General features: G+C 37.7%; 2 non-coding genes across 2 annotated transcripts; one reads left to right on the top strand and one right to left on the bottom strand.

Moving 5' to 3' along the window:
* Positions 1-5,840: 5,840 nt before the first annotated feature.
* Positions 5,841-5,947, top strand: LOC116110700. The gene has a single exon (XR_004124943.1). It is a non-coding gene; the product is annotated as a small nucleolar RNA R71 (small nucleolar RNA).
* A 4,476-nt stretch (positions 5,948-10,423) lies between these two features.
* Positions 10,424-10,529, bottom strand: LOC116110707. Its single transcript, XR_004124950.1, has one exon. It is a non-coding gene; the product is annotated as a small nucleolar RNA R71 (small nucleolar RNA).
* Positions 10,530-21,416: the final 10,887 nt, after the last annotated feature.

Here is a 21,416-nt window from a genome sequence, read left to right as displayed (position 1 = left end):
CTCTACACAACCAATTCAATCCTGCAAAAACAAACAACAGTTCCAAAAATTCGCGCTTTACCCCCCAAACTTCAAATTTTCAAATTTACACAAACACTCCAATATTTCAAAACCCAGACTCCTCACAATCACCCAATGCATGAACTACCCTTCCTCTAACAAAATCAACGCTCAAAATCACCCAAATTCCACAACTCAACTGCAACAAAAATTTTCAGATCTACAAACTAAAACTTGAAATTGTGCTATAAAAAGGTTAGGGAACTTGAGATCTTACCAATATGAAGGAGTATTTGCCACCAATTGAACCAGAAACAGCCCAAATTGAAAAGCCCCAAATTCTTGATCCAAAAGTTTTCGTGAAATTTTCGCAAAAATCGTTGTTGAAATGAGTTGTTTTGGTGTTTATGAGGGTTAAGGAGCAAGAAACTTGGTTGGATAAACACTGGGAAGGCAAAAGATTGAAGTTTGAAAATTTTTCTCTCAAGTGGATATGAAGAGTTGCGTGAAAAATGAAAAAGAAAAGTAGGTATTTATAGAAAACCACCGTCGCCGCAACAAAGTTCATCTTTCAAGAACCCCGCGGCGAAGAAAAATTCTTTGCCGGGGCGAAAACATACAGAGGCAACTCGCCTTTTCTTCACCACAATGAAAAAGCCTTAGAAAAATTTCAAAAATTTAATCCTACTTTCTTAGCCGCGATGAAGACAATTTCTTAGCCGCGGTGAAGACAATTTCTTCACTGTGGCGAAAACTTCTAAGAGCTCCCATGTTTTTCAGGTTGCTTCATCCCGGCAAAGAATACTTCTTTGCCAAGGCGAAGTCTGGGACTTTCACACCATATTTTTCTACACAATGCTTCGCCGCTGCGAAGTTTGGAGCATTTTAATTCCTTTCTTTCGTTGAAAACTTCACTTGAAACACTCAAAAACACACACATTAAAATTCATACAAACTCATAATGATTTCAAACAAATTCAAACAACCAAAATTAAAAAAAAAAATTAAAAACACTTGGGTTGCCTCCCAAGAAGCGCTTGTTTATAGTCGATAGCTTGATGTCTTTCACGTCGGAATGTCAAGTCGGATTGGGATTGATTTGCAACTTAGCATCCCATCTATGTAGGGCTTGAATCTCTGTCCATTGGCCGTAAATGTGCCATTTTCGTCATGTGACACTTCCACCGCTCCGTATGGGTGAATTCTTGTCACTGTGAATGGTCTGGACCATCTAGACTTAAGTTTTCCGGGAAAAAGCCTAAGTCTAGAATTGAACAACAACACCTTCTGTCCTACTTCAAAATCCTTCTTCTGGATATGCTTGTCATGCCACCTTTTTGTCTTCTCCTTATAAATCTGGGCATTTTCATATGCTTCGAGACAAAACTCATCGAGTTCATTCAAAGTCAGCATCCTTTCTTCTCCAGCAGCTTTCAAGTCCATGTTTAGCTGCTTGACTGCCTAGTACACTTTATGCTCGAGTTCAACCGGTAAGTGACATGCTTTCCCATAGACCATCCTGAATGGAAACATACCAATCGGAGTCTTAAAGGCAGTTCGATAGGCCCATAATGCATCATCCAATTTCCTTGACCAATCCTTCCTAGATGCATTAACTGTCTTTTCTAGAATCCCCTTAAGTTCTCTGTTAGAAAGTTCTACTTGCCTGCTCATTTGTGGATGGTAAGGTGTTGCAACCCTATGTGTCATTCCATACTTACTCAATAGCGCATCCATTTTCCTATTGCAAAAGTGGGATCCTCCATCACTAATGATTGCCCGTGGTACCCCAAACCTTGAGAAAATATTCTTTCTCACAAACCTAATCACTACCCTAGCATCATTAGTCGGTAATGCAACTGCTTCGACCCACTTTGACACGTAGTCCACCGCCACCAAAATATATGTGTTCCCAAAAGAACTTGGGAAGGGACCCATGAAATCAATCCCCTACACATCAAAAAGCTCAACCACCAGGATGTTGTTCAACGACATCTCATCTCTTTTTGAAATATTACCCATCCATTGACATTGGTCACACTCTTGAATCATCTGGAAGGAATCCTTAAAGAGGGTTGGCCAATAAAACCCCTATTGTAAAACCTTGGCTGCTGTCCTAGCTCCTTCAAAATGGCCACCTACTTCCTTCTCGTGACAATGCCGTAGAATGCTTTCCATCTCCTCCTCTGGGACACATCTCCGTATCATTTGATCAGCACAATGTCTGTAAAGAAACGGCTCTTCCCAAAAATAATACTTCAAATTTGAGAAGAATTTTCTCTTTTATTGGTATGTCATACCACTTGGGAGTACCCTTGATGATAGATAATTTGCAAAATCAGCATAACATGGTGCTTCATCCACTCTCATCAGTTTTTCATCCGGAAATGTTTCTCTAATTGGGATTTCCTCCTCAGTTCCCTTGATTGGTCTCTCAATCCTTGACAAGTGATTTGCCACAACATTTTCTGACCCCTTCTTATCTCAAATTTCCAACTCAAACTCCTGAAGTAGTAAAATCCATCTTATCAGCTGAGGTTTTGCTTCTTGCTTTGCCAATAGGTGCCTGAGTGCTAAATGGTCCATGTAGATGATCACCTTTGCACCTAACAAATATGAACGAAACTTGTCAAAAGCAAAAACTACAACCAACAATTCTTTTTCAGTGGTGGTGTAATTCAATTATGCATCAACGAGTGTTTTGCTAGCATACTGAATTACATGCAACACTTTGTTTTTCCTCTGTCCTAAAACTACCCCTAGAGCAAAATCACTAGTATCACACATTAATTCAAATGGCAGTCCCCAATCGGGAACTGCAATAATAGGTGCAGATACTAATAATTTTTTTTAGAGTTAGAAAGGCATGCATGCAATCATCATTAAAGTAAAAAATAACATCTTTATTCAACAGATTGCAAAGGGGTTTACAAATCTTAGAAAAATCTTAATGAAGCGTTTGTAAAACCCCGCGTGCCCCAAGAAACTTCGGACTGCTTTGACATTTGATGGTGGTGGTAGCTTCTCAATCACTTCTATCTTTGCTCGATCAACTTCTATTCCATCCTTGGAAATCCTATGCCCGAGCACTATTCCCTCCTTGACCATGAAATGACATTTCTCCCATTTCAGCACCAAGTTTGTCTCCTTACATCGCTGTAAAACAAGAGAAAGATTGGTTAAACAACTATCAAAAGATGAACTGAAACTGAGAAGTCATCCATGAAGACTTCTATAAACCGTTCCACCATGTCTCCAAAGATTGACATCATGCATCTTTGAAATGTTGCTGGTGCATTGCATAACCCGAAAGGCATCCTTCGGTAAGCAAAGGTGCCGTAGGGGCAAGTGAAGGTCGTCTTCTCTTGATCCTCAGGAGCAACGGCAATCTGGTTATATCCTGAATACCCATCTAGGAAACAATAATAGGCATGTCCTGCCAACCTCTCCAGCATCTGATCAATGAAAGGTAGTGGGAAATGATTCTTCTTTGTTGCCTCATTTAGTTTTTGGTAGTCAATGCACATTCTCCAGCCCGTCACCGTCCTAGTTGGTATCAACTCATTACTCTCATTCCTTACTATCGTGATACCTCCCTTCTTCGGAACCACTTGTACCGGGCTCACCCATGGACTGTTGGAAATAGGATAAATAATCCCCGCATCTAAGAGTTTCACCACCTCCTTTCTCACCACTTCCTTTATCGAAGGATTCAATCTCCATTGTGGTTGCACTCTGGGCTTAATGTCATCCTCCATGAGTATCTTATGCATACAAAATGATGGCGAAATGCCTTTAATGTCCGAAATAGTCCATCCAATTGCTAGTCTATGTTCCCTCAACACCCTAATCAACAGCTCTTCCTCCAATTTATTCAAACCTGAACTAATGATCACCGGGAAGGTTTCTGAGTCCCCAAGATATACATATTTGAGGTGGGAAGGTAAAGGTTTCAATTCAAGCCTTGGAGGTTCTTCATTTTTTTCCTTCTCCTTCTCTTTGTCAAAATCAAACTCCTCAAATTCTACATCTTGACTCTCATCAATCAGTTGAAGTGCTTCTAACATCCTAGCACATTCATTACTAGTTGACTCATCTATCTCCACTATTTTTGATTTGGCTATACATGCTTCTAGAGGTAATTATGGGGTGTTCTCTTCAATAGCGTCCACAACCAATTTGTCCACCACATCGACACTAAAACATGAATCCGTTTCAGCTGAAAACTTCATCGCCTCAAAGACATTGAAAGTTACTGTTTCATCTTGAACTCTCAACAGTAACTTTCCTTCCTGCACATCAATAAGTGCTCTCCCCGTGGCCAAGAATGGTCGGCCCAAAATCAGAGGAATTTCCTTATCCTCTTCCATGTCCAACACCACAAAATCTGTTGGAAAAATTATCTTGTCCACCTTCACTAACACATCCTCTACAATCCCCCTCGGGTGTTTTATTGACCTATCCGCTAGTTGCAACGACATGGTCGTTGGCTTCACTTCACCAATTCCCAATCTCCTAAAAACAGAAAAGGGTATCAAATTAATACTAGCTCCTAAATCACACAAAACACGATCAAAAGTAATATCTCCTATAATACAAGGAATAGTAAAACTCCCTAGATCTTTGAGCTTCGGGGGTAACTTCTTTTGGAGAATGGCACTGCACACCTCCGTAAGCATCATTATTTCCTCATCTTCTAACTTCCTTTTGTTCGATAGGATTTCCTTAAGGAACTTTGCATAACTCGGCATCTGCTGCAATGCATCAGCAAAAGGAATGTTAATATGCAATTTTTTAAAAATTTCAATAAACTTTGAAAATTGCTTATCCTGGTTCTTTTTCTTCAATCTCTGAGGAAAAGGCACGGGTGGGGTGTGATGTGCCAACTCTGGTGGTATCTCAGGAAATGGCAATTTCTCCTTCTTCTTTTGCCTTTCTTCCTTCTTCTTATTCTCTTCCTCTAAACCACTTGGTTTCTCATCAACAATGATCTTTTCATCAACTTCTTCTTCAGAATCTTCCTTTCTAGTTGTTCAACTTCTTCCAAAACTATCCCACTCCTCAAAATTATGGCATTTGCTTGCTCACATGGGTTAGTCACTGTGTTGCTTGGTAGAGACCCCTGTGGTCTATCATTTAGCTTCTCGGCCAATTGGCCCATCTGTACCTCAAGATTCTGAATAGACGCCCCTTGATTTCTAAAATTTGTCCTTGTCTCATTCATAAACCCTGTGGTTTCTTGCATGAATTTTCCAAACATGTCCTCCAACTTTGTCACTCTTGGATCTCTCGGTTGATTATTCACCCCTGGTTGGTTGTTTGGCAATGTCCTTTGGTTCCATTGATTATTTTGCTGGTTCTGATTGCCCCAAGCCAGATTTGGATGATTTCTCCACCCTGGGTTATATGTGTTGGAGTACAGGTTGTTTGGTTGCCTCTGATTTTCTGCTAAGTAGTTCACTTGCTCCGTTGATGAAGATGATGAAGCAAATGTGTTCCCAACTTGACATTCGCTGCTCACATGGTTTCCTGCACAAAAATCACAAGTTAGTTGAGGTGCCTGAATAGAGTTTACCTGCATACTTCCCAACTGTTTCTGAAGTGCCGTGAGTTGGGTTGAGATGGCTGTAAAAGCATCAACTTCATGTAGACCCAAAGATTTTCTTGGTATTGCTCTCTCATTTGGTCTTTGATAGTTGTTGCTTACCAAAACCTCAAGCAACTCATAAGCCTCCTTTGGTGTCTTATTCTGCAAGGCTCCTCCTAAAGCTGCATCAACCATGGTTTGCACATTACCCATTAGTCCATTGTAGAATGTTTGGACTTGAAGCCAAACTGGCAACCCATGGTGTGGACATTTCCTCATTAACTCCTTGTATCTCTCCCAAGCCTCATACAATGACTCGGACTCATCTTGTAGAAATGATGCGATATCATTTCTGATTTTTGCTGATTTAGCTGGAGGGAAGAACTTGGTACGGAACTTTTGTGCTAAATCATTCCAAGTTGTGATAGTTCCCAATGGTAGTGCCATTAACCACCCCATTGCTTTATCCCCAATGAGAATGGGAATAACCTCAACCTAATGGCATCATCTGACACTCCGTTCGATTTGAAGGTGTCACAAATTTCTAAGAAATTTGCAATATGCTGATTCGGATCTTCCTTCAAATCACCATTAAATCTTACTGACTGCTGGATCATCTGGATGATTGCCGGCTTAATCTCAAAGTTGTTGGCTTGTACCGTAGGCCTAGTAATACTCGACCCACTGCCATTAACAGTGGGAACTGAATATTCCCTCAACGTCCTGTTTTCTGGTTCTGCCATTTCAACAACTACTTCCTCTGCTTCAACCACTATGTCCTCTCTTTCTCTTTCTCTCTCTGTTAAGTTGTCTGACGGTTCTCTCAATCTCAAGATCAATAGGAACCATTGGTTGACATCTCACTCTTCGCATAAATTGCAAGAATAGAAATGAAGGAAAGTGAGATCACACACCAATTGAAAATTAAAAATGAGAATAAAACAGATAATGAAAAAAAAAAAAAAAAAGGCCAATCTAGCTAACTATAGAAAAACTCAATCCCCGGCAACGGCGCCACAAACTTGATGCATGTTTCCTATAACATGCAATATGTAGCAAGTATACTAATCGCTCAAGTAATAAAGTGATGAGTGAGTATAGTTCCCACGAGGATTGCTAGCTAAGCACTAAGTTTCCTACTTTTCTCAAGTTGGAGCAATCGACTTCTTTTGGATAAATGGGAGCAAATTAAAATAAACACTAAATCTGAATTTACTAACTAAAATTTAACTATGAATGCAAAATGAAAAACACGGATAAAATCAATTCAAGTAAAACGGGTAGGGTTTTGACTTCATTCGGACTTTATGGGTTAAACCTAAGAATTAAACTAAATTCATATTCACATGCATTGGTTGTAAATTGAACTCTCTAAAGTGTTAAGCATACCTTCTCCGGCTATGTTTTCCTACTCTTCCTTATTAACCTTCCGCACCCAACAATTTGAAAGTTAACAAATACAACCTCATTAAGCATAATAATCCTACAATGATTTCATTGATTCTTGAATCTATCTCTAGCATCCAATACTACAATGGTGATTACCCAAGAAGCCTAACATGATTCATTTCTCAATCTCATCATGTTCATCACATATAAGCATTAAAACTCAGACCAAACACACAATCAAAGCATAATCATATGAAAATAAAACAATCAATCACTTAACCCATTAAAATCTGAATTACAATCAAAACCCTAACCCAAAATGGGTTAGTTCATAGCTAAATCAACACTACAAACAAGAAAAACGATAATATTAAAGTTCAGCATAATGAAAATAAGAAAAAAGACAAGAAATCTCCCCAAATGATGAATCCCTTGGTTCAAAATCGAATCTTCACCCTTGTTAATCTCTAAATCGCTCCAAAATCAATCTAAGAAAATTTAAAAGCTACTAACCCTACTTCCTGAATCACCCTTGCCAAAAAGGCTAAGTGTTTCTTTTATACCTCGCCCAAATTCCTCAGAAAAACACGCAAAAGTAAAACTGCGTGTTTTACAAAACTGGAAATTACGACCATCGCCGCGGCGAAGAAGAAATCTCGCCGCGGCAAAGAAAGAAGCAAATATGGTGCGTGACTGGCGTACTTCGCCGCGGTGAAGAACAAATCTTCGCCGTGGCGAAGCTTCTTGAAAAGTTCTAAAATTACAGAATTGCCACTCTGCTTGTATCTTCGCTTGATTCTTCGATCCTCGGTGCTCTCCCTTGGGATCAAGCCTCATAGTGCTTTATCCTGCTTTAGAGCTCTCCCAACTTCTGAGATCTGCTAACTTCTAAGTCTAGAATTTCCAATTTTGTCCTTATTTGCTCAAAACGTCCATTTTAACCTAAAACACGAAATGTAAAGAATTAAGCAACAATTCAGGTCAATATGAACTAGAAAGCACCTGAAATCTGAATAAAAAGTCTAATGAAAATGGTATAATCCACAGATTATCATGGACACCGTGGAATTGAGTTGAAGCTTGATTGGTCGATTAGTTCAATAATTGAATCTGAATAGGTGAAATTGTTTATATTTGAAGCCAACATTACTTCTATTCTTCAAACCTTGATGAGATAATAAATGATAAAAGGATTTGATTGCACGAAAACCATACTATTGACAAGTAGCGAATTACACTGAATCTAAATATGTTGGGTGGCCCTGACGCCTTACTAGAAGCCAATCTTAGTCTGTGTGTAATGAGATGATTGATTGGGTGTCCATCGCGATATAACACACTATCGGTATGATGAGGAGTCTTCGGGTCACACACATAAAAAGCAACTAAAGAATAGAATATGTGAAGGGCATTTTTGTCATTTATTGATAAAGGGGTATTTTGGTAAATTTTACGGAGCAATTAAATTTGCTGGAAAGGTTGTTGCCTGGATTCAATCTTGTATTGGATTTAATATGTAAGATTGGTTATTTATTTAAATATGTATATTGTTGTATATATATTGTAAATAAATAAACCGTCAATATTAAATATATGTATTGGTGTATATATGTTTTAAATATTGAAAGAATGTTATTAATGGATACAAATGATAACTAAGAAATACCTAGGATGTGATTTTGTTCCGGAATCATGGACACTAATGAAATAATTAGTGGAAGGGTATTATTGTAAATACACCTTCAAGGGATTTTTAGGGCAACCCTATAAAAGGGCACTTTTCCCTAAAAATCAAATAACACTCTCATTCTTCTCTTGGTCGTGAAGGGTATAGGTTCATTGAGAGAAATTTTTCTCTCACCCAAATCTCACTCATCTTCTTTAGTCTTCACATCAAGATCTAGTAAATCTGATCCTTGCCTTTGTGTGGATACTGGTGGTTCGATCTTACTCTTGGATTGTGAATGTTTTTCATCCGGATCTTGAAAAGGAGGTGGAGCCTCCAAACACGAGTAAAGATCTGAATCATTCATTGGTCTTGTTTATTTTATAGCATATGAACATCGTCACACTCATATTTGGATTTCGGGGCTTAATAGTGTTTAATCGGTAAATTTTTGTTTTCCTTTGTGTTGTCTTCTCAATTAAAACTCTAACAGATTACTTGCAAGGAACATCCCTCGCACCATCTTTCCTGAATGTTGGGGGGTAGGGTGCTCTGGGGAAGCATCTTCCGCCACCTCCACTGAAAACCTCCTTATCTCCTCCTAATAGTGTGGGGGAAGGGAAGAGAAGTCTATAGTCGGATTGTCCTCCCATATCAACCTAAAGAGGGAGAGGTGTTAGAGTAGGTGCCCTAGAGCCAATCAATTATTGTAAAATTGACATTGTAATATGTTTATTTATCAATAAAAGGCATATTCTTCTATATCATGTAATTCATAATTGTGTGTGTTGATATATGTCCTTAGGATAGTAGAACCATGATGAGGGTATCAAGTGTTTCAAATCTTGATAGTGAGAACCCTATGATCACATATGGTGGCCATTATAGAAATGTCCATAGCCCTAGTATTATTCTGATCTCACTTGTCAAGGTTGTTTGCCGACAACTTGGTGCAACACATGGGTGCTTGCTGGAGGCAAGTTCAGTGGACAGACCCACCAGAGGATTCCGTATGGATGGTAACCCTAGTGTCTATGGAATAAATCCTCTAATGAATGGTGGTGCATGTGATCCTTAGACTTGAGATCGCCAGAGCGCCTTATGCACTGATTGGTGTAGTTGACACTAGCCCAACATAGTTCTATTTAGAGCTATTAATACGGTAGTGATTGGCTACATCAAGGAGTACATCAAGACTATGATGGATCAATAAATGATTCATCAATCCCAGGTATAGGAGAAGTTATCTCGCTACACAATTTAATAAATGGCAATGACACCAAATCTGTGGCCATAGTGGGATTGAGTTGTTGTTCAGTCCAATTTATTAGTCTGGTCATTGGTTTAGCAGCTGAATACAAAGATATTGAAGATAACTGAGGTTGACACTATTTATGTACCTCGGCCTTAATGAGATAACGTATGATGAAAGGATTTGATTGCACGATAACCATATCATTGATAGGTAGCTATTTCACTGAATTTGAATCTATCGGGTGGCCATGATGCCTTGCTAGGAGCCAATCTTGCTCTGTGTGTAGTGAGACGATTAATTACTGTTAATCACGATGCTACTCATTGCCGATATGGTAAGGAGCCTACGGGTCACACACTTAGAAGACAATTTAAGAATCAGTTTGTGAAAGGTGCATTTTTGTCTTTTAGGACAAAAGACAAAGCTAAGAGTTGGTTGACCTCATTACCATCAGGCTCTATTACAACCCGGGAGCAAATGACACAAAAATTCCTGAGTAGGTATTTTCCTCCTGCAAAGACTACACAATTGCGTAATGATATTACTATGTTTGTACAGGTGGATACATAGTCACTATACGAAGCATGGGAAAGGTTCAAGGACATGCTCCGGAGATGTCCCCACCATGAATTACTGATTTGGCTGCAAGTCCAGACGTTCTATAATGGTCTTAATAGTGAAGTTTGAAATATGATCAATGCTGCTGCGGGTGGTACTTTAGGTAAGAAGACGCTAGAACAAGCTTATGAATTGCTGGAGGAAATGGCTTCAAACTCTTATCAATGGCCGATAGAGAGGTTGCCTATGAGAAGAACATCAGGTGTTCATAACATAGATGCTATCACAACTTTGGCAGCACAAATGTAGGTATTAAATAAGAAGATTGATGGACTTTAAATGCAAAAACCTGCAATAGTTGCTTCTATGTGTGATTTCTGTGGTGAAGATCACCCTAACCATGAGAGTCAATCAGGTAACATGTTTGCTATTAATTCTATGCCTGATCAAGCTAACTATGTTTCAAATTTTTGCAGGCCTAATAACAATCCATACAGTGAAACATATAATCCAAGGTGGAGGAATCACCCAAATTTCTCTTGGAGTAACAACAATCAAGTGAAACCTCCACCGCTAGGTTTTCAATCTCAAGAGAAGAAATCAAATTTAGAGGAGATGATGGCGAAGTTCTTAAGTACTACAGAGACAAGAATTCAGAATCAAGAGGCTTCCATCAAGAATTTAGAAGCTCAAATTGGCCAGTTGGCCAATATCATTTCTCGGGTAACAGCAGGGCATTTCCAAGTGACACAGAAAAGAACCCAAAGGAGCAATGTAAGGCCATAAACTTGAGGATGGAAAGGTGATTGGTGAAGAAGAATCACAAAAGAAGGCAGAAAGTGAAGCAGAGTTATGGTCTCTATTGAGGAAAAGAAAGCAAATTCAGAAAAAGAGACAGAGACTAAGATAAGGGAAATTGCAGAGGTAAAGAAAAAGGTACGTCAAATTATGATTCTATTGTTGTTGAAAAGATGTATCTAAATTTCCTTATCCTGATAGAATTAGAAAGGTAAACTGGTCCAACAATTTTCAAAGTTTTTAGAGGTCTTTAAGAAATTACACAATAATATTCCATTTGCTGAAGCTTTAGCACAGATGCCTAGTTATGCAAAGTTCTTAAAACATCCTTTCTAACAGCGGAAGATCGAGGAGCATGGAACGTTAGCTCACTGAAGAAATGCAGTGCCATACTGCAAAATAAATTACCTCCTAAACTGAGAGATCCAGGAGTTTTCTATACTTGTTGCATTAGGAGTTCATTCTTTGATAAAGCATTTGTGATTTAGGTGCTAGTATTAATTTAATGCCTTTATCAATTTTCAGGAAGCTAGGACTTGGAGAAGTGAAAGATACGAACATGTCGCTCCAGCTTGCTGATAGATCGATCAAACGACCTAAAGGAATTGTTAAGACATTTTGTTAAAGGTCAACAAATTTATCTTTCAGGGTGACTTCATAGTTCTTGATAGAGAAGGATGGGAGGTGCCCTCATATTTTGGGATGTCATTTTTAGCGACAGCTCGTGCTCTGATAGATGTGCCAACGGACAATAATTCTAAGACTAAATGACCGAAGAAATAGTGTCTGATGTCCATAAAGCTTGAAAAATCCTATACATTTTATATTGAATCTTGTTTTCACTCTGACAGTGTTGGTAGATTGTAGGTGATCACAGAGAAGAAGTTTTACAGAAGGACTCTTTGGAGAGATGTCGAATGGAGTCAGCACAACAGAAGATGATACCCGTGCTTGAGAGAAGAAGCTAAAGCGTTAGAGAAAAATCTTTGACTGATATAATATGGAGCTAAAGGGATTTGCATAACACCCTAATGAGGCTCCTAAACTTGAGCTTAACCCTCTTCCTTCACATTTAAAATATGCTTTTCTAGATAAAGATGCTTACCCTGTGATTATTTCTGCATCTTTAACAGATTTGGAGGAGAAGTCACTGCTAGACATTTTGAGGAAGCACAAGAAGGCGATGGGATGGACAATTGCTGATATCAAGGGAATAAGCCCTTCCATCTGCATGCATAGGTCCTCATGGAGAGAATTTTAAGCCAACAATACACTCTGCAAGGAGATTAATCACCATGCAAGAATGGTAAAATTACTCGTGCAGGTATTATTTATCCTATCTCTGATAGTAATTGGGTTAGTCCTGTGCAAGTAGTGCCTAAGAAAAGGGAATGACTGTAGTGAAGATGAAAATAATGAGCTTATCCCCATAGGATGGTAACTGGATGGCGTGTGGTGTATAGACTATAGAAGATTAATTTCTGCCACTAAAAAGACCATTCCCATTGCCATTTATTGATCAGATGTTAGAGAGATTAGCGGGTAAAAATTTACTGTTTTCTTGATGGCTATTCTGTTATTATCAAATTCTATTGCTCTAGAGTACCAAGAGAAAACAACATTTACTTGTCCTTATGGCACGTTTGCTTATCGACGTATGCCATTTGGTTTATGTAATGCGCCAGGTAGTTTCCAACGTGTGCATGATGGCAATTTTCTCTGACAAACTGAAATTTCTGGAAATTTTCATGGATGATTTTACATTGTATGGACTAACCTTTGAATCTTGTTTGCAAAATCTTGCGTTACTTTTACAGCTTGTGAGGAACAAATCTTGTGCTGAATTGGGAGAAGTCCATTTTATGGTACGAGAAGGTATCATGCGGTACACAAGATATCTGAGCGGGGATTGAGTAAAGCAAAAGTGGAAGTGATTGAAAAATTACCTTCCCAACGATGGTTTGAGCAGTCAGAAGTTTCCTTGGCCATGCAGATTTATAGAAGATTTATTAAGATTTCTCAAAAATTGCAAAACCTCTATCTAATCTTCTTGCCAAGGATGTAAATTTAACTTTGATTCTAAATGTTTGCAAGCCTTTAATTTTGCTGAAGGAGAAGCTAGTGACAGCAATAATAGTGGTCGCACCGATTGGGACAACCCCTTTGAATTATGTGTGACGCGAGTGACTATGCCCTCGGTGCTGCTCTCGGTCAAAGGAAAGACAAATGTTTCAGGTCATATCCTATGCCATCATACCTTAATGGTCCACAATTGAACTACACAACAACTAGAAAAGAATTACTAGTAGTGGTCTTCGCATTTGAGAAGTTTAGATCTTACCTCATAGCACGAAATCCATAGTCTACAAAGATCACACAACTCTACGACATCTCTTTGCTAAGAAGGATGCCAAACCATGCCTTATCAGATGGGTCCTTCTACTTCAAGAGTTTGATTTGGAGATTAAGAGAAAGGGGACAGAAACAAGTTATGTCATTTATCCCGACTAGATAATTCAATCCTTGAAGAGGGAGATATTAGTGCAGAATTTCCTGATAAGCAAATTCTATCCCTTAACTCTTCTTTTTCTAAATCTCCAGTTTGCTGATTTGGCTAATTTTCTTGCAGGAGGCTAGATTCCAAAGCATTTTACATTCCACGCAAAGGAGAAATTTTTGGCTGATGTCAATATTATTTGTGGGAAAACCCTTACTTGTACAAACTAGTGTAGATCAGTGTTTGAAATGTGTGCCGAATAGAGATTGGATCTATTTGAGTCATTGCCATGATAGAGAAACCGAGGGCATTTCAGGGCGAATTGCACACGGCAAAGGTGTTGCAATCAGGTTTTTATTGGCCCACTGTGTTTCGGATGCTCAAAGGTATGTATCCTCTTGTGATGTTGCCAAAGAACAGGTATATTTCTAAGAAGATGAGATGCCTTAAATAATATACTATTATGTGAAATTTTTGATATTTGGGGTATTGATTTCATAGGACCGTTCCATCATCGTATGGACCGCTTTATACCTGTGGCATTAATTACGTTTCTAAATGGGTGGGGCAATTGCCACCAAAACTAATGATTCTAGAACAGTACTCCAATTCCTTAGGCGGAATATTTTCACTAGATATGGAACTCCTAGGGCAATCATTAGTGATGGTGGGAAACATTTTTGTAATCACCAATTTAATGCACTCTTAAAGAAATATGGATTCACACATAAGGTAGCCACTCACTACCATACCCAAACTAGTGGTCAAGTAGAGGTCTCTAATAGAGAGCTAAAACGAATTTTGAAAAGACCGTTATGCCTCTAGAAAGATTAGGCGATAAAGTTAAAGGTGCTTTATGGCATATAGGACAGCCTTTAAAACACCTATAGGTATGTCACCTTATAGGTTAGTATTTGGAAAAGCATGTCACCTGCCGGTAGAATTAGAGCACAAAGCTTATTGGGCTACTAAATTTTTGAATTTTGATTGCAAGCAGGTGCTAAACGTCTTTTTGTAGGTGAGTGAGCTAGTGAATTTCATCATTGGGCATACGAGAGTGCTAGTTTGTACAGGCGAAGACAAAGAGAGGCATGATAGACACATTGTGAAAAAGAGTTTGAGCTGGGACAACAAGTTCTTCTTTACAATAGTCATCTTTGTCTTTTCCTAGGAAGCTAAATCAAGATGGACGGGTCCATATGAGGTAATTCAGGTAACACCTTTTGAGCAATTGAGATCCACCATGGAGATAGGTTAAACATTTAAAGTTAATGGACACCGTTTGAAGCACTATGTTGGAGACGTTTCGATCCAAACACCGCATCCTTCCATTTCTTGAATAAGAAAGTGGAGAAAGTCAAGCTAACGACTCTAAATTAGAACTATAAATTTTTTTTTTTCTCTCTTCCTACAATTATTTTATTTTTGTGTGATTTTGTTTTTATTTGTGTGTTTGTTATCTTTGGAACAAGGAATAAGTTTGGGGGAAGCTTAGTGATAGAAGAAGAAGACAATTTTGAGCGAATAAACACATGGGCTACCCTGTGTTATTTTACACACCTGGTCATGTTAAAAGATAAAAGAGCTTGCATATTCTGTCTTCACCATGGGGTACCCCGTGTCATGTACCAGCCGCCGGGCCATGTGACAAAAAAAAAATTCTCTTCTTTTTCAGGGAAGTTTCTCTTTTATTTTCCATATTTTCTTTTTTGTTTTTGTTTTTCATGCATTAGGCATTGCATTCTCTAAGTTTGGGGAGTGCAGTTTGATTTGTGTTGCATTGTTGTTTGGTTTATGTTGCATTGTTGATAGTCTGTTTCTTTTGTTTGGTGGGTTTGTTTTTAGGAAGTGTTTAGTTATTTTGTGTTTTTGGTTTGTATTTTTGTATTTTTTGCCATGGTGGTTATTATGCTTGTGCTTTTGATACAATCCCGACGAAACTTTTTGATATCCCAAAAAAAAAAAAAAAAAAATTTGCCTTTTGTGATGAACTTTGTAATCATTTGGAGTAGTGGTAGTATCAAGTCATTGAAAGGATTCAAACATGCTCATATCTCTAGGAATGCTGAAGAGTACATAATTCTAGATGGTTGTGCAATCTGGTTTTTTATTACTTGACTTTGTTGTGTACTAGCTGAGCTTGTCTTCACTCCCTACAAAAAAAAAAAAAAAAAAAAAAGGAAGCTGTATATACAATCTTGAAATAAAGTAACTATGCTTATTGTTTTGTTTGAATGAACACTCTGCTGTTTCGACTTCTTAGACCAAGAGTATTCATGACCCCATGTTTACTTTTTTGCGTCAAACCGTGGCTTGAAGTATGAGTATGCAAAGCACTTTATGTGTTGTGACATTGTTGAGTAACTGGGGGCACTCATCACAAATTTGTGCATTCGCGTAAAAAGGTGATGTGACAATCTGAGAAGCAATTGAAAAAAAAAAAAAAAAAGCAGAAAATAAGTAGGGGTTGAGTATAAAGTCTTGGTGAGGCATGATCGAGTTGAGGAAAGATTAGAGTTGTCCATTAGCTAGGTTGTATGTTTGGTAGCATGAATATTTTTAAAGCATGTTTTGCTTTCTTTTTCCTTGATTTTGGAATGCTACGAATCCTTGATGATTGCTGAGTTTATTTTTTCTGATATTTTCTTTACTCGGGGACAAGCAAAGGATTAAGTTTGGGGGAGTATAGTTGCATAATTTGAGTGTTTTTAGGGTTGTTTTGATGTTAGTTTTAGTTAACTTCTCGTTTGTTTCCTTTGTTTTTATGTTTGTTTTTGTTAAGTTTGCGATATGAATGGTTACCTATTGATTTGGATAACTTTTATGTTTTTTTTTAGGCTTTGATTGAGAAGATTGGAGTATTGGAATGAAATTGGGACTTAAGGCTTGAAGAAGTTGAGATTGCCCTTCAGTCTTGAGACCACGACCATGCCTGGTAGTTCACCATGGCCATGGTGATGGAACAAAGAGAAAATAAGAGACCAGTAAGCACCAAGGCCTAGGCTGTGGTACTTAAATTTGGCCATGGCCAGGGTTGTGGCGGAACCTATTAGTGCATTTTATCAGTTTTTCTTTCTTTTTTTCACTTAGACTCTTTTAGGTATTTAAGTATAATTGAGATCAGTTGTCCAAGGGATGAATTTTGCATATTTTTGAGAGGAGAACGCATTCTTGGGCTTGAAGATTGAAGATCGATTTAAGAGTTTGATTTTTATTTATTTTCAAGTCTGATTATGTTTTCTTTCTTCTTTATTTATTTCTTTTTTTTCTTAGGATGGAGTAAATCTCTTTTGTTAGGGGGGATGAAACCCTAATTATGTTTTGAACAAATTTTTATTCTTAATACCAATTTAGTTTATGAATTTGTGCAAGAGTTTAGGTTTAATGCTTTATGAATGTTGGATTGATCTCAATTACCTTAATGATGTTTTCGAATAGAGAAGTTAGGGTTTATTGCTAATTCATATTCATAATTGTTTTATGGGGATAACATGCACCAGCTTAAAACTAGAATTAATCGAATAGAGATTCTAGGATTAATTTTGTGGTCCATCTAATTCATAACCGATAGGGTGATTAGTCGTAAGGGATTGAAATTTATGCTTCTTAATTCAGAGTAACCGAATATGGATCTGTATTAAGTTGATTTATGCCTGAATAAGGATAATTGGCCTTAGAGAATCCTAACCAATCATAGTACAACAGGTATTAAGAGTGGTTGTCAAGCATAATTAGGGGGAAATTTGTACCCTACTTCATTAATATTGGCAATTCATCACGTTGTTTATTTGTTTTCATTTAGTTTTTATTTTAATCTGTTCTTTTACACTCTAAATTTCGTTTTCCTCAAATAACGTGTAAGTAGTTTTAGGTAATTACAAATATTCGCTTTGATCTCTATGGGACAATACTCAAACTCATCACTTTATTACTTGAACACGACTAGTGCACTTGCTAAGGTTGATTTAGGATCGCATCAACTACATCAAGGAGTACATCAAGTGTAATACCCAAGATGTCAAAGGTATGTTCCTAACTCAAAATAGTCCTTTAAATGTTTTATTTTATGTTAAAAAAGCATAAAATCTAACTAAGGGCAAAAGTCAATTCATTGGAACGGTATGAATCAATTATCCATAAAGAGGCTTAGGGGCAAAATGGTTATTTACCTATGGATAAGCATTGAAAAAGTCAAGGATGAGTAGGCTTCATTGCATTTAATGGCATTAATTAAGTAATAATTATGTCTAGTGTGAAATGACCAAATGCCCTTATATGAGAATTAAGGACTTATGAGTATACAATTAAAATATTGGCCAATTGCTAATTTTGGAAAATAATGAATATTTTCCTATAAATGAGATGAAATTCGTTCAAGCCAAGGAGAGCCTTTCTTCTCAACATTTCTTCCATTTTCTCTCAAATCTTCCATGAACAGCTTTCTTTCTCTAGTTTTCGGAGTTTTTGCATATTTTTCAAGGAGAACAAGATAGGAGCCTTGGATCTTCAATTGAAGGGTTTAAGGTAAGGATTAAAAACTTTAGTTTTGATGTAATTTGAAGATTTGAGGTAGATGTGAGGTAGATTTTGAGGTATAATATTATAATGTAGGATTAGTGTAAAAGAATCAAAGGCAAAGATTTGTTGGAGGAAGTCTTTAAAAAGGTAAGGAAGAACCTCCCTGACTTTAGGGTTTATGCTAGGTTTTGTAGATTTTTATGAACCTTAAATTAAGGCTTTAAGGCATAGAATTAGTTATGGCAAGTGTAGTTGAACTCATTTATTCTACTTATTGCCTTGAATTCATTATACATGAAGTTATTGCTCTTTATGTTTTTATGAGTTTGTTATGTTTGATTAAAAAATGAAGTGTGGATACTGATTGTGTCGGCAAAAATTGTAGTATTGAAGGCCACATGGTGTTGAATGGTTGCTATTAAAGTGTGTTGTTGTTTGCATTAGCTTACAATGTTATAGCATAATGGAGGATTATGGAAATGAGATTTTACACTTCCTTTAAGATGTTAAAGACTATCAAGGGGAGGTTTATTTGATCCCAAGTTAACCTATTGGTTAATGTCAATAGGAATGATGTGGCATAGTTAATATGAAAATTCAGATTTAATGGGCTTAGGGTTTTGGTAACCCTGCTTCTGTATTCGACCATAACTTGAGTTATAAAAATCGAAATGAGATGATTCTTGAAGCATTAGAAATCAAGACACAGACCTATAACTTTTATGTTATGGCAAGACCCAATTCGTTTGAGAAAAGGATGGAAAATGGCCTGAAGCATAAACTGGTTATTAAAGTTTTAAGATTTAACATAATCAATTCTTTTGATTATGAAATTGATTATTAATGTATTATGTAATATAACATGTACTAATGTTTACCCATTAGTTAGATGATTTGAAAGATATACATGGTCGATGTTAATACATGATTAATGTTATGAAATGGCATGAAGATGCATATATACATGTTTTAAAGATGATGTTGTGAGCAAGAGGTAATGTAAGTGGATTGATAATCCATAGATGAATTAAAAGTATTAAGCTCACCAAAATATGTATTTACATGCCATAGATGTTAGAGATGCAATACATGATAGAGATGCATATAACACGATGGAAAACGCGTAAGCTATCCTCGTATACCGGTTGAGGAAAGATGAATATATGCTTTAGATGCTAATAAACGCGTAAGCACGCCTCCCGATGATATGAGCTCTAGATAAATTTGAGGCTAGATGTATGAAGTGCTTAAGATGCTAAGAAGGTCCGATCGGCTAGATGTTAAATGTTTATAATGCATTTAGTTCATTACAGAGTATTATGTTATTTACTCATGAGATGATTTATACTCATGTTAGATGATTTTAGATGTTATGTCATGATATGTGATGTGTGTGTACACATTGATGTTTATATAGCCGGGGATAAAATGATGAAAAGCTATGAATTATAATAAAGGGGAAGTTCCCTAGATGTAAAAGAATGATGTGTTAACAGATAAACGGATCATTCCTTACTGAGCGATTAGCGCTCACCCTTCATTGTTGATTGCTTTGCAGGTAACTAGAACGAGGGATGCTAGAGACAGCGGGACTACACGTGAGGGGAGATGATTTATTATCATCTCGTATTTTATCTTGATGTAAATAGTAAATGATAAATATCTGTGAAATACATTTGGAAGCTTCCACCCTATAAAATGTTTTGATCTTGTAATTTCTTAAAGTTTGTAAATTATAAGTTAGATCCTGCGTGATATTTTATGCATGTTTTGGATTATTATTATTATCCTTATACAGATTTTTTCTAAATACAACTCGTTCTCCAGACATGTATCCTCGGATTCTCATTGAGGGATATTCAGAGGATACTTAGCTGAGGGGGGGTTTTACATTGGTATCAGAGCAAGTATTTTTTTTATTACTTTAAAAGGGGTGTTTTAAGATGTTTTCTATTCGGAGTCAGGCATTTATGAGAGTTGATGACAGTATCCCTCATTTAAAGTTCCGCTGCTCAGTTTCCGATCGCTGTAAGTATGTTTACCTAATTTTATGGAAGGATTGATTAGATGATTAACGTTAGTGTGACTGTGATAGGAATAAATATGAGGAAAACAGCGGAAACAGATCCAGGTCGCATTGATGCTTCAATGCACAAGATGTTCCAACTGCACCTGAAGCTCCTAACCCAACAGCTGCTACTTCAAGCACTCCAGGTTTAGATGTTGCAACATTGGAGCGTATGATCCAAGAGGCTGTTAATAGAGCTTTAAGGAGAAACCCCGCTGGAAAGTACAAGTGCTCCAGTAACCGCAGCGACAACCAATGGTACATCAATCAGCAGGGACAAGTACTCCAAAGCAATGGTTGTCCCAAGCAGATTGAACCAATTTTGGCCTCTCAAGTAAACATCAGCCTCCAGAATTTTATGGCACTATGATCCAGTAGTAGCAAACAATGGATCAAGTTGTGGAGAAAGCTACTCTGCTTTATTCCTATGACAGATCAAGAAAGATCCGGAATGCTACGTACTTGTTGAGAGGAGATGCTATGACATGGTGGGAGCTTATGGAGCAGACTCAAGATACCACCGCTCTCACTTGGTCAGGGTTCAAGGAATTGTTTGAAGAGCAGTACCGGATAGCGACTGATATCCTCAAAACTACAAGAATTTATTATCTGCAACAAGGAAATATGACGGTCAAGAGTATTCAATCAAGTTCAACTCCTTGGCTAAGTTTGCACCCACACTGGTCCAGTACACACAGACCCATTGAGAGATTTGTGGGGGACTTCATCCCACTATTGCCAGAGATGTTATGTCGGTCATCAGCCCTCCCAACCATATATGAAGCCTGAGACTCGCCAGCCATCAGAGTAGAGGTGTACTTACGAAGGATACCAGATAGCTCTTTCCCCAACAGTGGCAAGTAGTCCTCTCCAGCTTGGCCACCTAGTAGTGCAAACAAGTTGTTGGCAAAGACGATAGGGTAGGGCAAGAAAGGAGTCCTACCTAAAGCCAACAGGAAAGACATGAAGAAAAGGGCCACAAAGGAAAGGTGGGATCAGTTACTGTAAGACAATGTCAAAGAAGACCCCGGGGTGAATGTCTAGTGGGACCAATGTTTGTTTCAGGTGCCGCCAGCCGGT

Source organism: Pistacia vera, unplaced genomic scaffold (assembly GCF_008641045.1).
Source record: "Pistacia vera cultivar Batoury unplaced genomic scaffold, PisVer_v2 Contig609, whole genome shotgun sequence".
NCBI classification, from domain to species: Eukaryota; Viridiplantae; Streptophyta; class Magnoliopsida; order Sapindales; family Anacardiaceae; genus Pistacia; species Pistacia vera.
Note: the sequence above shows the minus strand (reverse complement) of the source record. Positions and strands in the feature narration are given on the sequence as shown.